At 35.4% G+C, this 6,708-nt stretch overlaps 1 non-coding gene across 1 annotated transcript; it reads right to left on the bottom strand.

The window, feature by feature from the left end:
• Positions 1 to 682: 682 nt before the first annotated feature.
• On the bottom strand, positions 683 to 758 carry TRNAM-CAU (transfer RNA methionine (anticodon CAU)). Its single transcript has one exon. It is a non-coding gene; the product is annotated as a tRNA-Met (tRNA).
• Between the last annotated feature and the right edge of the window lie 5,950 nt (positions 759 to 6,708).

Raw genomic sequence — 6,708 nt, 5'->3', positions numbered from 1 at the left:
TTTTTAAAGATTTGTTTTATGGCCCAGAAGACAGTGAACATTTCATGCACACTTGAAAAGAATGTGTATTCTTCTATTATTGAGTGGAGTGTTCTATTAATGTCAATTAGATCAAGTTGGTGGACAGAGTTGTTTATGTCATCTATAGTCTATGATTTTGTTGTTTTTTTTTGAATTTTTATTTACTTATTGATTGATTACAGTGAGAGAGGAAGAGAAGGAGAGAGAGAGAAAGAGACAGGAATATCAATCTGTGCCCATATGTGCCCTGAACCGGCAACCTCTATGGTTCCGGATGATGCTGTAACCAACTGAGCTATCTGGCCAGGGCTGTCTTGATTTTCTATAAGTGGAAATTTACCTTTTTTTTTTTTTTGTATTTTTCTGAAGCTGGAAACGGGGAGAGACAGTCAGACAGACTCCCGCATGCACCCCACCGGGATCCACCCGGCACGCCCACCAGGGGCGATGCTCTGCCCACCAGGGGGCAATGCTCTGCCCCTCCAGGGGGTCGCTCTGCCGCGACCAGAGCCACTCTAGCGCCTGGGGCAGAGGCCAAGGAGCCACCCCCAGCGCCCGGGCCATCTTTGCTCCAATCGAGCCTTGGCTGCAGGAGGGGAAGAGAGAGACAGAGAGGAAGGAGGGGGTGGGGGTGGAGAAGCAAATGGGCGCTTCTCCTATGTGCCCTGGCCGGGAATCGAACCTGGGTCCCCCGCACATGAGGCCGATGCTCTACCGCTGAGCCAACCGGCCAGGGCCTGGAAATTTAACTTTTATTGTTGCAAGTATCTCATCTGTTTTTTGGTATTATTCTTTAGCATCTTGGGATGATGAAGGCCACGACTTTTCCTCTGTGAATTACTTGACCTGAAATGCAATGTTTTGATAGATAGAGCTCTGATTATCAGTCATTTCAAGAAGATTTTAATATGTAGCTTTTCAATGCATCTTAACAAAAGAAGAGTATTTTAAAAATTTAACTTTAGTAAAGTAGCATACAGTAAAATGAACTTTCATTTTCGTAAAGGGTTTACATATGTACTAGAATGTATAGAGCATATTTTAAATTTTTTAAGAATTAAAAATATTTATCTTTCCACTGTTGTCAGAGAATTTGGTCCTGATTTTTTTTAAAGTTTTTGAAAATTTCCATATGGCTTAACAGTCATTCGTAAATATTTTTATGGATATTTAAAAAGATGGTATCTTTTCTGTTTGTTGGGCATCAACAATATTCTAAGATAACTGGTATATATATGTTAATAGTTCCATTGTTATTCATCTCCTCACTCTGCTGACTTAATTTGTAGACTGAATTACTAAGAAAAGTGGTTAGATTGTTTCACCGCAATTCATGACTCAAAATTTATTCTTTTTGTTTTCTGTTTGTTCACTTTATAAGTAGTTCTCATTTAAATATTTTGAAGCTATGCTGTTACATGCACAAAAAGTTTATGATTATTATATCTTCTTGTTGTATTATACTATTCATCAATAAAAAATATAATTTCTTTTACCCATTTTCATGTTTACCTTGAATTCTACTCCACTTTCCATTTAGCTAACATCAGCTGGGATATCATTTCAGATCCTTTATTTTAAGGCATTATTTTTCATTTGAATAATCTTTTTTGTAAACAACACATGTCTGGAATTTATTTGTGTTTTTGCCCTATCTGAGACTCTCTGTCTTTCAACATGGTTACTTAAGAACTTTTATATTTGTTGTTATTCTTGAAATCTTGGATACCTTTTTGCAATCTGATTCATGTTTTCTCTTAACCACAACTTCTCTTTTCTTTTAAAGCCTTTTGTTTTACTTATTGAATTTTTTTGTTTCAATTTTTAGATCTAGTAGTTTGATAATTGCATATGCTATGTGTGCTCTTCTATTAGCTACCTTTAAAATATACTATAATTTAAATATATTTTCTACCACTTCTAGAAACAATTAGTATCACTATTCTCTTCTTACAATATTTTTATAGCTTTAAGACAATCAGAGAAATATTTTCATGGAGACTTTTATGAATATTAAATATGCATATTTTAATAGATACTTAATATTCTGTTGAATTTTCATAATATATCTGTTTCCCTATTGTCAGTAATTTGGGTTAATTGGTTGATAAAAACAAATGATTGTTTACAATATCCAGTGCTGTAGTTAATATAGTTGTACCCATACAGAGTCTATTTCAGTACATCATTTTAGGACTGATTCTGTGGATTGAGTTTATGCAACAGCACAGCCTTCTCATTATGAACACTGGATGTTTTATGTCCATTGGATAACATCTTACTTGGTACATAGGATAAAGGGATTGCAGAAACAATGTAATGAGGTGAGTAAGGTGATAAAGGAGAGTAAGATACACGAATGACAGTTCTAAAGCAGAGAGGAAGGTCTCAGAATAAGATATGGCTAGATAAATTGTGGAAAGTATAGTTAGAAAGTGTTTCAAAACAGTAAGGGAATTATAGAAACAAAAGTGAGTAAGAAAGATTAAAAGGTAAAATGATGTCTTCTCTTTATTTGCAGAGGGCAGGTAAGAACAGGCAGAGAGGAATAAAACCTGATGAATTCAGAAAAAGAGTTGCAGCAATTCTCATCTCGGGGAGTAACTGAGGGTCAGAGCCTGTATAAACTCAGAAATTGGGTTGAACTCCTTACTCCATAAGTTATCAGATGACATTTTAACTGATTCTTTGTATAAGTTTATGGACTGGAATTAGTTCATAATAGTTCAGAAGGCTACTGAATAATGCCTGCATGTTTGCTTACTTCAAATTGTATAATTTTTTATTATCTCGTGGTGTAGGAATGTTCTTTTCCTTTTTTTAAATTAATTTATTATGTTTACATAGATTCTAGTGTCCCCCCGACTATATTCTCCCCTCCCCCGTGTTCCCCAGTACATCCCCCTGATCCTCTCCCTGTAACGCCCTCCCTTCTTCCCTCCAGGAATTGCTTTTCTGCTCTCATCCCATCCTATCAGCCTATCATCCCCTTTTCCTCTGTCTGCTTCCCTTCTGGATACTTTGCTCCCGTCTCTGTTTCTATTCCGCTCCTCAGTTCATATTGTTTGTTAGATTCCTCAAATGAGTGAGGTCATATGATATTTTTCTTTCTCTGCCTGGCTTATTTCACTCAACATAATAGTTTCCAGGTCCATCCATGTTGTTGCAAAAGAGTATATTTCCTTTTTTTTCATAGCCCCATAGTATTTCATTGTATATATGTACCAGAGCTTTTTAATCCACTCATCCACTGATGGACACTTGGGCTGTTTCCAGAACTTCGCTATCGTGAACAATGCTGCCATAAACCTGGGGGTGCATTTCTTTTTTTTAGTCGGTGATATGGTGTCCTTGGGATATATTCCTATAAGCGGGATGGCTGGGTCAAAGGGCAGTTTCATTTCTAATTTTTTGAGGAATCTCCATACTGTTTTCCACAGTGGCTGTACCAGTCTGCATTCCCACCAGCAGTGCAGGAGGGTTCCCCTTTCTCCACATCCTTGCCAGCACTTTGTGTTGTTCTGTTAATGAGCACCATTCTGACTGGTGAGAGGTGGTATCTCATTGTGGTTTTAATTTGCATTTCTCTAATGATTAGTGATGTTGAACATTTTTTCATTTGTCTATTGGCCATCTGTATGTCCTCTTTGGAGAAATGTCTATTCATTTCTTTTTCCCATTATTTTAAATACTGAAAAACATTTTATTTTATTTTATTTTAAGATTTTATTTATTCATTTTAGAGAAGGGGGAGAGAGGGGGGGAGAGAGAAGGGGGAGGAGCAGGAAGCATCAACTCCCATATGTGCCTTGACAGGGCAAGCCCAGGGTTTTGAACCAGCGACCTCAGCGTTCCAGGTCGATGCTTTATCCACTGCGCCACCACAGGTCAGGCTTTTTCCCATTTTTAAATTGGATTATTTGTCTTCCTGGTGCTGAGTTTTACAAGTTCTTTATAAATTTTGGTTATTAAACCCTTATCAGATGTATTGTTGAATATGTTCTCCCATTGTGTGGTTTGTCTTTTTATTCTGTTCAGATTGTCTTTAGCTGTGCAGAAGCTTTTTAGTTTGATAAAGTCTCATATATTTATCCTGTCTTTTATTTTATTTGCCTGTGGAGATAAATCAGCAAAGATATTGCTACGATAGATGTCGGTAAGCTTACTGACTAAGTTTTCTTCTAGGATGCTTATGGTGTTACGATTTACATTTAAGTCCTTTATCCGTTTTGAGTTTATTTTTGTGCATAGTGTAAGTTGGTGGTCTAGTTTCATTTTTTGCAGGTAGCTGTCCAGTTTTCCCAACACCATTTGTTAAAGAGACTGTCTTTACTTCACTGTATGCACTTACCTCCTTTGTCAAATATCAGTTGTCCATAAAGATGTGGGTTTATTTCTGGGTTCTCTGTTCTGTTCCAATGATCTATGTGCCTGTTCTTATGCTGATACCAAGCCGTTCTGAGTACAATGGCCTTGTAGTATAACTTGATTTCAGGAAGTATGATACCTCCCACTTTATTATTCTTTTTCAAGATTTCTGAGGCTAATTTGTGTTCTTTTTTGTTCCATATAAATTTTTGGAATATGTGTTCTATATCTTTCAAGTATGTCATTGGTATTTTAATTGGTATTGCATTGAATTTATAAATTGCTTTGGGTAATACAGACTTTTTAATTATGTTTATTCATCCTAACCATGAGCACGGTATATGCTTCCACTTGTTTGTGTCTTCCTTGATTTCTTTATCAAAGTTCTATAATTTTCCGAGTACAAATCTTAAACTTCCTTGGTTAAATTTACTCCTAGGTATTTTATTTTTTTTGTTACAATAGTGAAGGGGATTGTTTCCTTATTTCTCTTTCTGATAGTTCATTGTTCATGTATAAAAATGCCTCTGATTTCTGTGTATTAATTTTATATCCTGCTACCTTGCTGAATTCATTTATTAGGTCCAGTAGTTTTTTGACTGAGACTTTAGGGTTTTCTATATACAGTATCATATCATCTGCAAATAATGATAGTTTTACTTCTTCTTTTCCAATTTGGATGCCTTTTATTTCTTCATCTTGTCTGATTGCTGTAGCTAGGACTTCCAGTACTATGTTGAAAGGAGTGGTGAAAGGGGCACCCCTGCCTTGTTCCTGATTCTGGGGTAATTGCTTTTAATTTTTGTCCATTAATTATAATGTTGGCTGTGGGTTTGTCATAGATGGCCTATATCATGTTGAGGTGAGGTATGTTCCCTGTATTCCCACTTTACTAAGAGTTTTGATCAGAAATGGGTGCTGGATTATATTGAATGCTTTTTCTGCATCTTTTGAAATTATCATGTGGTTTTTCTCCTTCCTTTTGTTTTTGTGGTGAATCGCATTAATTAATTTATGAATGTTGTACCATCCTTGCCTCCCAGAATAAATCACACTTAATCATGATGTATGATTTTTTCATGTATTGCTGGATCTGATTTGCTAATATTTTGTTGAGGATATTAGCATCTAAATTCATCAGGGATATTGGCCTATAATTTTCTTTCTTTGTGTTGTCTTTGCCTGGTTTTGGAATCAGAATTATGCTCGCCTCATAAAAGAAACTTGGAAGTGTTCCTTGCTCTTGAATTTTTTGAAATAGTTTGAGAAGGATAGGAGTTAGTTCTTCTTTGAATACTTGGTAGAATTTACCAGTGAAGCCATCAGGCCCAGGAGTTTTGTTTTTTGGGACCTTTGTGATAACTGTTTCCATCTCTTTTGTTGTAATCTGTCTGTTTAGGTTTTCTGATTCTTTCAGATTGATTTTTGGAAGATTATATGTTTCAAGGTATTTTTCCATTTCACCTAGGTTGTTTAATTTTTTGGCATATAGTTCTTCATAGTATTTTCTTACAACATTTTGTATTTCTGGTGTGTCAGTTGTTATTTCTCCACTCTCATTTCTAATTTTATTTATTTGAGTCCTCTCTCCTTTTTCTTGGTGAGTCTGGTTAAAAGTTCATTGATCTTGTTTACCTTTTTAAATAACAAGCTCTTGGTTTCATTGATCCTATTTATTGTTTCTTTAGCTTCTATGTCATTTATTTCTGCTCTGATCTTTATTATTTCCTTCCTTCTACTAGCTCTGGGCTTTATTGCTGTTCTTTTTCTAATTCTTTTAGATGAAGGGTTAGGTTGTTTATTTGAGCTTTTTCAAGCTTCTTAAGGAATGCCTGTAGTGCTATGAACTTTCCTCTCAGGACTACTTTTGCTGTGTCCCATAAATTTTGAGTTGCTGTTTGCTCATTATCATTTGTTCCTAGGAATTTTTTTATTTCTTCTTTGATTTTATTGTTAACCCATTTGTTATTTAATAACATGCTATTTAGTTTCCATGTGTTTGAGTATTTTTCAGTTTTTCTGTTGTGGTTGATTTCTAGTTTCATGCCATTGTGATCAGAGAAAATGCTTGATATGATTTCAATCTTCTTAAATTTGTTGAGACCGCTTTTGTGCCCTAACATGTAGTCTATCCTAGAGAATGTACCATGAGCACTTGAAAAGAATGTATATTCTGCTGCTTAAGGGTGAAAGGTTCTGAAATATCTATTAAATCGAGTTGATCTAGTGTGTATTTTAAGTCTGCTGTTTCTTTGTTAATTTTCTTTCTTGAGGATCTATCTAGTGATGTTAATGGGTTATTGAAATCCCCTACTATTA

The sequence above is a fragment of the Saccopteryx bilineata genome, chromosome X (assembly GCF_036850765.1).
Source record: "Saccopteryx bilineata isolate mSacBil1 chromosome X, mSacBil1_pri_phased_curated, whole genome shotgun sequence".
NCBI classification, from domain to species: domain Eukaryota; kingdom Metazoa; phylum Chordata; class Mammalia; order Chiroptera; family Emballonuridae; genus Saccopteryx; species Saccopteryx bilineata.
Note: the sequence above shows the minus strand (reverse complement) of the source record. Positions and strands in the feature narration are given on the sequence as shown.